Raw genomic sequence first — 10,308 nt, 5'->3', positions numbered from 1 at the left:
CCTTCAGGAGGAGGAGACAAATGAAGCACAGCTGAGAAGGTAGAGGCTGCAAGAGCAGGTGCGCCTGAGGACATGAGAGGCCAGCTGCGCAAGGACCAACCACAGGTAAAGCAAAGGATTGAATGAGAGCACTGCCTCGTCGTCAAGGAGAAGAGGTGAAGCAAGCACAGCTGAAGAAGTTTCTGGAAGCAAATGTCCTCCTGCCCAGCCCTGGGGTTTATTCCTGGGCATGGACCTGCACTGGAGTTTTGAGTGAAAATAGGAAGAGCCGTTTCACTTGAGTATTGGGAAGATTTCAGCCACTTCAGGTTTTTGTGTTCTTGAGGGCTCCTGGGAGCTCCTGCAAGTGGACAGATCCGTGTGTCCAGAGAGCAAATATCTGACCCCGAAATTCAGCCATGCATAAGAATCATCACAAACTGCCACACCTTTGTGAGGCATTCAACATCTAAGACATATGGTGGACACTGATGAATTCATAGAAAACTGAGACCTTAGGGAAGAGCACAGGAAAGCATTGGGCTTCTGTTGGATAGGTTTCAGAGAGGATGCTTCCGTAGGTGCAGCAGATATTCTGAAAACCAAAAGGAATGAAGAAATGGTGTCTTCCGGAGCATGTCAGAGTTCGACCACTTTAGCAGCAAGCAGAGGGGAGAACCATAGCACTTCTCTCTGCGCTGTTATTAGGGCTTATTTGACAGATAAAATCTGCTGTGGTCCACAAAAGTGCTGAGCAAGCAGTTTGAAGTGCAGCCAGTTCACCATGAGTCCAATCATGTTCTGTGTTCAGATTTGCTCACAAAACTGTAGTTGCAATCAAAGTGTTCCTAATAAACTGAACAAATCAAATTATGGTGACATTATCTGCTTTTAGAGTGACAGAAAGATTAATCTATATTTGTTGTCAGAAGTATTTCTTGTTTTGTTTCAGGAACTAGAATGATACAAGATACAAAAAAGCATCAGATCCCTCAGGAAAGAGGGATCTGTCTGTTCATTCAACAGACAGGATCCATCCCAATTTGAAAATTCAACTTCCTTGCTAAAAATGGTGCTAGTTCCTTCCATGACTTGGAACAATCTGTATTTCAATACATCTCTGTGTGGGAAAAATTCCAGAATCCAGCTGCAGCTTGGTTGGGACTTTAAGCATTTTAGGTGAGTCATTTAACTTCTCTGACTTGAATTTTCCTAATTCAGAGTTCTATCCACAGGGATGATTCATGAGATACTATCTTTTTTTTAATAGCAAAGCATTCAGTCCTGATAAAAACACCCAGGTCACAATGTCTGGATGCATCTGGGTTTGCTTGAGGTTTGTGCCAGGAACTTTCTACCCAGCACAGTTGTCACTGCTGTCCCCTCTTGCTCGCACAGAACCTTGGTGTGCTCTGCAGAGGGGTGGTTCTTCATTCAAGGCGGATGGAATGAAGCAATCCGAGAGTTTACAGGCTTGAAATGGGCTTGACTTAATATGTGACTACATCCACAAATAATGTAGCAGGGACTCCGCCCTTGCTGCAGCATCTCCTTTTCTGGCATGAATAAGTAGTTAAGATGAAGAAATGGGTAATAACCTCCTGATTGATTTGATTTGTATTGTTCTTTAGAAATCATGTTCCTTTTCCTTGTCTCTCGTGTGTGTTTTCACTCTGTGCTCCAGGCCTCTCCCTTAATTTTCATTCTGAATATCTTTCTCAGTGCCTCTAAGAATGAGCTGTGCTGGGTCAGAACAACCTAGTCTCGCATTCTGGCTGTATTATTTTATTAGCCATGTGACCAAGAGAAAATTGACTACCCTTCCTTAGCCTTGGTTCCTTCTCCATAAGTCAGTATCAACATTATACAATACATAATCAGATTACACACACACACACACACACACACACACATTTAAGTTCCTTTAATTCATCAATATTTCATGACCATCCTTCACGGAACAGGTCCTACTGAAGACTTTTGTGAATATGATAACAAATGACAGATATAGTATTTGCTAAATAATAGTAACCATATTCACTCTGCCCATTCCTACTTTCACGAAGAACTCAAAGCCCAAAGATATTCTTGGCTTGCCAAGTTCCCCTGCAACATTGGGTGCTCCCAAAAGTCATTGCAGAAAAGAGTAAAATTAAGTTCTTCCTAGACCAAGAATTCTGCAAGCCTGACTTTTATGAAAGAGAGGAAATAGACACCCCACACCATTTTATATAAGCTTGTGAAGCTCTCATTGGTCTGAAGATTTATACAGGGACTTAGAGTGCAGAAAATGAGAGATAAAGGACTGTTAGTGGTAGAAAGTAGGCACAATCAGTAGCAAGAGAGTCCTCCCTGAGTAAAGAAGTCCTGGACACAGACCTGCTCACTGGTGGCAGAGTTCTGTCCATTAAGGCCAGGAAGAGAAGATACCAGGAAATGTGTATGGCATGATGGAAATGTTTTGAGAGATAGGGACAAATGTAAAAGTGGATGCCAGCCATTGGGATCATGACTGTGAAGGACAAGAAACAAGCAATTGCTAGAGATGGTAATTTAAAGTAAGCATGAGAAAAGACCAACTTCTTCCCATCCAAAAATTTATCTATAAAGAAATACAATTGTGTAGTACCAATAGACTTTTAAACTAAGAAACAATATTGGGCAGGGTCATGCATCCTGGGAGGTAGCAGATGATGGGTCAAATGCTTGGGCCCCCACCACCCATATAGGAGACCTGGATCCTGGCTTCTGGCTTCACACTGGTCCAACCCAGGATGTCATGAACATTTCAGTAATGAATCAGAATGGAGATATTCTCTCTCTCTCTCTCTCTCTCTTACTTGCTTGCGCTTGTGCTACCTTTCAAATAAATGAAAAATTTAAAAAATGATTTTAAGAGAAAGACATGAAAAACATTTTTAAGGGTAGATCATCTTTTTAGAAAATTTTTGTATTTTTGCCTTTTCTGATGCATTTTTTAAGAAGAAATAAAGATTTTAAAAATCCTTGGAATGAATTTCTTCAAAGTCCATGACAACTCCCAGAGCTCCATTCAGACATCTCCTAGGTGCAAGGAATCAGTTGGAGAGGCAGGAGAGAAGAAAGAATGCAAATCGCTAGCCATGAAAATTATAGTTCCGAAGATCTGGGGACAAAGGCCTAGGCCTTAGAAAGGTCTTACAAAGGTCAGATGGTGCTTCAAGCATGGTAAGAAGTGGACCAGCTGTTTCTTAGCTACCTATAGATTTCCCCAACCCTAACATGACTCGCTTTGAGCAAGAAGAGGCATTTTGGAGTGAATGAAGAAAATTTTCTGGAGACATTCCTTATACATACAATAGTATATACAAATGTTTCAAATGGTTTGACTGCATTGAATATCTTCTCTCTCATTTTATTCCTGTTCCATTCTAGCAATCACACTACTACTAAGGGATAAGAATCCCTTAAAGTCTGAAAAGTCCTTCAAAGAGAAAAGAATGCATTTTTTTCATTGAAATTGTAGTCTGTGGTGTGATGGGCTAACATGATCAAAACACCTACTTCTCATGTTCAGACTTAGAAGTCAGAACACCTTGCATGGCACAAACCAGGCTTTAGAAATTTTCACTAAGTGCTCACTTTTTTAGGGACACAGAAAGACTAGCCTAATTACAGTTGATGTCAGACTGTCTTGTTCCTGTGGAAATGAGTACTAACAGATGGATTCTTAGCCATTGTATTACTGATGGACAAGGATAAGTGTTGTGCTGATATGGGGGCATCAAACCCAGAGAGCCCTCTTGAATTCATGAGGTTTGGTGCTAATCTCAGTCCATGCCTGTCAGACTTCAGTGCCAATGGAGTAAAGACATGACATTACTCTAATTGTATAGGTAAATAAACCAAACCAGAGAAGAAAGCAGAAGTCTCCATAGCCACAGAGTCCCCTGCAGAACAATTCAGTTCACTTTCCCTTTACATTTAGCAAATAATAGGGGGAGGGTGATGGGAATACTTTAGAAGAGCACTTCCAAAACTTTGTGGAAATGAAATTAAATAAAAGTTGATTTGGGTGCAAGAAGTTTTGAAATCTTTGCATAGGAGTCTTCAAAAAGTTCATGTAAATATGTATTGTAAAAAGAGTGCATAGGATTTGAAACATTCTTGCACCAAAATGAGCATGTTTTCATGCATTTTTTCCCATAAACTTTTGAAAGATTGAAACAGTTCAGAGCTAAAGACCATCTAACATCAATTTTGCTCTGCCTAAAAATTACAGGGGTTAGCTGGGAGAGTTATTGGTGAGCAGTACTCTAGTGCAAGATTTCTAGTGTTGGCAAACCAGCATCATCGAAGACGTCATGGGGTAAGTATCTTATATCAATACTTCCAGTTTCTGGCATATTAAAAATTATAATAATGATGACGAATGTGGTGGTGATGTTAGCTATATCTGATTAATCATGTGCCATGATCCAGGCAGTATGCTATATATTAGCTTCATTTACACAAACTTGTAGAGACTAAACCTTAGATCTGATAAGATAATTAGCCTGATAATCAAAGTCCATATTCACTGTTATAATATCTATAGATCATGTGACTCCTCTTAGAACATTTAACTGTGCCCAATTAATCTGAGATCCTACAATACCTGTAAGATTACTTATGCTTAAGAATTTGGCCATTACCATTACCTTGTCTTTGTGTGGAAAACCCAGAATTTGAAACTATGCAAGCACCTTCAATTCTAGAGTGGTGGGAGGGAAAATTGATAGGGTTGCTCAGAAGTCACCATCTCCTGTCATTTTTGAGGCTTTTTCAAAATTGATCTTACATTGACACTCTATAATTTCTATATTAAAAATTTTCGTCTGGGGCCTGGCGCAGTAGCCTAGTGGCTAAAGTCATTGCCTTGAACACATCAGGATCCCATATGGGCACCAGTTCTAACCCAGGCAGTCCCACTTTCCATCCAGCTCCCTGCTTGTGGCCTGGGAAAGCAGTCAAGGATGGCCAAAGGCCTTAGGACCCTACCCCCACGTGGGAGACCCAAAATAAGCTCGGAGATCCTGACTTCAGATCGGCACAGCTCCGGTCATTGTGTTTACCTGGGGAGAGAATCATTGGACAAAAGTTCTTCCTCTCTGTCTTTCCTCCTCTCTGTATATCTGACTTTCCAATAAAAATAAATAAATCTTAAAAAAAATCCATCTGAAAAAGTAAGATATTTAAGCCAGGTTTAAATTACATAACCTTAAGGTGAATACAAATGTAACTTTTTGATTTATTGTTGTTGTTGTTGTTTGTTTGTTTGCTTGCTTTTTTTTTTTTTTAGTCTTTTTTGGCCTCAAGGGACCCAATTAGAAAGTACTTGTAGGACACCGCCTGACTAATAATGGTTATTTCTCTGTGTTGACCACGAGCAGCTGTTAGGTATATAGATATTCACACATGCAAGCATATTTTCTTACTATTATTTTTGTTATTTCTGAGACATTCCCTCCCAGATTTAGACTATACTAATAAACATAGCAGTATGCTGTGCTAACACAATAACCAATAAATGCCTACATCTCCAGGGCTCAATGGCGAAGGGGAGTTTCTTGTTTACTTCTTAGTCTGACTGCCTCCTGTGGTTCCTACCCTGCTACTCTTCAGGCAAAAATAGATGCCTCCGATAGCTTTCATTTTGTATTCTACCATATTGAAGTCCTTTGTTTACTGTTGCATCTGTCCATACAGAATGAGGGAGATTCACAGCTCACTCTTAGTTCCCCCTGACTGGAAAAAAACAAATTCTATCTCCTCATCTAGTCACATAGTCCAAATCTAACAGCAAGCAAGGAGGGATATAAAGTTTTCCGGTATATTCAAATTGCACAGTATTCTGGCCTTTTGAATCCTGGATCCAACATCAATTCACTCAGCAAATTCCTTTGGCTCTATCTTCAAAATATATTGAGAATATAACTTCTCCCCAGTGCTTCTCTGTCTCTGCCTTGATCCCAGCCTTCGTTATCTCATGCCTTGAAGGTTGCCGCAGGTCCCTGACCAGTGTCCCTTCTCCATTTGCAAAGCCAGGCACAGTGGTGACAGTGTTAAATACGTGTCAAATCACATCGCTGCTGTTTCACTCAGAGTGAAAAATTTCCATCAGAGTTGACCTTCTCACCATGACTTCCAAGGCCTTTTACCATGTGGTCCCTGGTCGTCTATCTGATCTCAGAGGCCATTCTTCCCCTCTTTCCGTTCCTCAGATACCCTCATGTGCCTCCATTTTACATTATTTTCAAAACACTTTTCTCTTGGGTATTGCTATGGTTAATTCCTCTTCCATTAAGTCTTCACTCAACCATCGCCCTCCCAGTTCTTCTTATATCCATTCCTATTTCTCTACTTAGTTTCTTACCATGTGCTTTTTATCCTCTTCCGACATACCACCTTCCCCACATACTTCTATTATCTGGCCAACATCATCATTAAGAGTGCATGCTCTATATGAGAACAGGGATTTTTTTCTGTTGACTGTCAAGTCCACAATGGTACCTGGTACACATAGCATTGTAATATTGTCTAATGAATTAATTAGTCCTAACATCCAACAAATCTAGTGACAAATTCCAGAATTTTATTCATTGTTCCTAGTAGAATATGTGAGTTGTAAATACATTTTTCTCTCCCAATAGACAAGAACTTCCAACTTAGATACACTAATTAGGTCTTTATTGTGGCTCTCACTAAAATTCATTAATCAACCATGTCCCCTGCACTACACTTATTTCATTCGTTTCTGGGTACTTTCTTTTATGTTCCTTCTATTTTTAGTGATTCTAGTATTATGTATTCCAATGGCAAGATTCTTAAGGACATGACTTTCAAATTGATTAGTATTACAGAAATGTAATGTATTCTATTGGATGTTAGTGTTATCATTTAGGAAATGTGTTATAGCTCTTTGCCATGGCACCTCGCAGAGGATCAGCTGCTTTAATATAAAGCTGAATAATTCCTTCCCAGCCACTGACTACCAGAAAGTCATTGAAGTGAACAATGAGCGTAAACTTTGTACTCTCTATGAGAGTTGCTGCTGATACTCTTAGTGAAGAGTAGTGTAGGGCTGTGTGGTCCAGACCACTGGTGGGAATAACAAACAAGGCTTTCCCATGAAGCAGGGAGGCTTGACCCATGGCCAGGTTGGCCTGGTGCTGAGTAAGTGGCATCTCTGTTACAGACCAAGGAGAACTGGAAAAATAAAACATAAATCTATTCAGGGATGCATTGTCAGTGCCAACTTGAGTGCTCTAAACTTGGTTATTGGAGTAAAAAAAAAAAGGACAGAAATATATTTCTGGGTTAACTGATGCCATGGTGCCTCATCACCTGGGTCCTAAAAGCCAGCAGAATCTGCAAACTTTTCGATCTCTCTGAAGAATATGATGTATGGCAGTATGTTGTATGGAGCTAGGGCCAAAGCACCCAAGATCCAGCATCAAGTTACTCGGCAAGTCTTCCAACACAAACACCAGTGTGTTGCATTGAAGAAACAGTATACTAAGAAGAATAAGGAAGAGACTGAGGAATATGCTAAAATTTTGGCCATGAGAATGAAAGTGGCCAAAGAAAAATGCCAGGAAGAGATTGCCAAGAAACACAGGCTGTCTTCTCTGAGACTGTCTACTTCTAAATCAAAGTCAAGTCAGAAATAAGTTTTAAGAATAACAAGTAAATAAGATTGGATTTTAGAAATGAGGGAAGGAAAGAAAGAAGGAAGGGAAAAAGGAAGGGGGGAAGGAAGCAAGGAAGAAAGGAATGAAGGAAGGAAGGAAGGAAAAGTTCTAGATTCCCCCTTGGCTTTTGTAGAGTCTCTTTTTTAGATAGACCCAGGCCCAGAAGAGAAACGGGGTGAGATGAGGAAGCATGGACATTCTCTCATTCACCACAAGGTCCTCTGTCAGCAAGTCCTGATGACCCCCTGGGACAGGCACATGAGGCTGCCAAAACTCAGCAAATGAATGTCCCCTTTATTGGAAAGAAAGCATAAAAATCACACCAGAGCATTTCGAGACCATTTCTCTCTCCCTTCCCAAGAGACTGGTGTGCTGGTGTCTGGATGCAAGCTGAGCCTTACAGTCATTGTTTTAAATAAAGCCCCCCTTTGATCTGGTTTAAAAACACAAACAGAGGGGCCTTTGCCCAATGTGAATTTGACATGTGCCCTTTGATTCTGTAAATAATCAAATTTGAACATACTGTGTCTTAGAACCACAACTGCAAAGTGTCGAGTGAGGCAAGTTTTTGTTATAAGACCATTTGCCTTTATTAAGCAACATTTTCCAACAGTACATTCTTGTTGCTTAGAATGTTTCCTCATCAACATAAGTACTAATTATTTTTTCCCTTACCCATCCCTACAATTGTCAACAATAAAGGGAAGTCTATTTAAAAGAGCTCATTTTCCACAAAGAAATGAGAGGTGGAGGGGGAGTGCCTTCAAAGTAACCAAAACCAAAGTTACTTAGAGCCATCCCATCTGGGTCTTGCGGACAATGTTTGACTTAATAAGGTAAAATGGTCAGTTGCATATTATCAAGTGTGTGGAACACGTGGCACAAGAGTCAGGAAAACATTTGCATTCACCTCTTTTCGTCAGGGAAACACGTGCCAGTGTGCCTACTCTCTTGGGTCTCTTGGCCTCTGGGTTTTTAAGCTGAAGGGCCCAAGGGGAGGTTACAGCCTTGAGCCCAAGCTTCCCAGAGCACCAAAGTCATTTCTAAAGTTGCAGGGTGAAAATGTATTTAAAGCCTTTCCCCAAGGGGAGTTGCAAAAGTTGGAGGCTGTTTCACTGTCAAGGTCAATTTATATTCGAAAGAGTGCAGGAGATGGGGTCTTTGCCCAGGGGATTCCTAGAAAAAACAGAACTGACCTATTTTTAAAAGGAAATGAATTCCAGAACTTAGTTCTTGAGACCCATTATCCACCCATATCCGTTCTCAATTCTTCCAGTGGAGGAGAGAAGTTTCGGCAAATCACTCTGCTAGTACCAGTTTTCACCCTCAACACTAGGCATGGCCAGGACGTCTGGATCCCTATCCCATGTCATTCATTTTGACCAGCAAATGTCAATGCCAAGAGCTTAAATTCCAAATGGTTATTCATAGGGCATGGAATGGTTAGCATAGAGGTGCTAACTCCTATTATTCTTTTTTTTAGTAGTATTAACTTTAACATTGTTTGTGCCTTCCTAAAATTATTAATACAGAATAATCATCAGACATAACTTGGAGAGGACACATGGCAACTTTTTTTGCACAGTTATGAAACTTACAGAAATAGGCACCCCATACAATCTGCTTACTAAGTCTTCTACAAAGTCTGTACTTTGAAAATCTGGGAAATAAGAAACTAAATCTTACATGTAAAGCTAGATCACAATTACAGAAAGTATTATTCTAAATACCACAGGTGGCCATGAATCCGAGAACCAAACCAGAGCTCCAGTAGTGACAAGTCTGTTCATGCAGTAGATTCTGTGAAGAGGTAGCTGTCTCAAATTCATATTTCACTTTGAAAAAAACAGCCCTCATCTCAATGCCTTCAGTCTGTGCCACTTTCTTGCATATTCCAAGCAAAAATGAATATCCAAATGTTTCCCATATAGTCAAGTCCTGTATAAATAATTTTATTTTCCGAAAGAGATCTACTCTTCTTGGTTCTGTCAGTAGCCACCAAAAAAATACCTCTTGAAGAGAACCTAATTAGTGTGTTTTTCTGGAAATCTACATGGTGTTTCTGTTAAATAGTAGAGACCTGAGGTCAGCTGGTGTGTTCCTAGGCTTTACCTCTGTTTGCATGGGGCAGGGGCGGCAGGGAACACCAGTGGCCATCCCTAGTCACTTTTATTCTCAGACCAAACAGCTTCGTTGCTCGTGGTAACAATGGCGAGTAACCAGTATGATTGAATGCTTCAAATACTAATTTCACTTTACTTTTCTGGATTAGATTCATAGTGTAAGACCCAGATTTCTACAGAGGACATAAAGATTGTTTGAATCATTAAAAGCGTCAAGTTCCTTTCTGGAATCAGGCTCCTCTCCAAGGTTAATTACACAGTAACTGACCAAACCAGAAACATAGCACCCTTTGCCTCTTTTTTACCAGATGACTGGCATAGCTCATTTTCTGCACTGGACCCTAATACTACTGAAATACAACCAGCTGTTCTCTGGGGTTTGAATTTCTGGACATCAGTTTCCACAGGAGTAGAAGCAGGTGATGTAAATAATGCTTTCAGAACTGATGAACTGAGATTGTTTAGAAAACTGACAGGATCATATGATGAATTAG

At 40.2% G+C, this 10,308-nt stretch overlaps 1 pseudogene; it reads left to right on the top strand.

Moving 5' to 3' along the window:
- The first annotated feature begins 4,322 nt into the window (after nt 1-4,322).
- On the top strand, nt 4,323-7,670 carry LOC101522037 (small ribosomal subunit protein eS6-like; annotated as a pseudogene).
- The last annotated feature ends 2,638 nt before the right edge of the window (nt 7,671-10,308 follow it).

Source organism: Ochotona princeps, chromosome 20 (genome assembly GCF_030435755.1).
Source record: "Ochotona princeps isolate mOchPri1 chromosome 20, mOchPri1.hap1, whole genome shotgun sequence".
Taxonomy (NCBI): domain Eukaryota; kingdom Metazoa; phylum Chordata; class Mammalia; order Lagomorpha; family Ochotonidae; genus Ochotona; species Ochotona princeps.
This window is presented reverse-complemented; position numbering and strand designations above follow the sequence as displayed.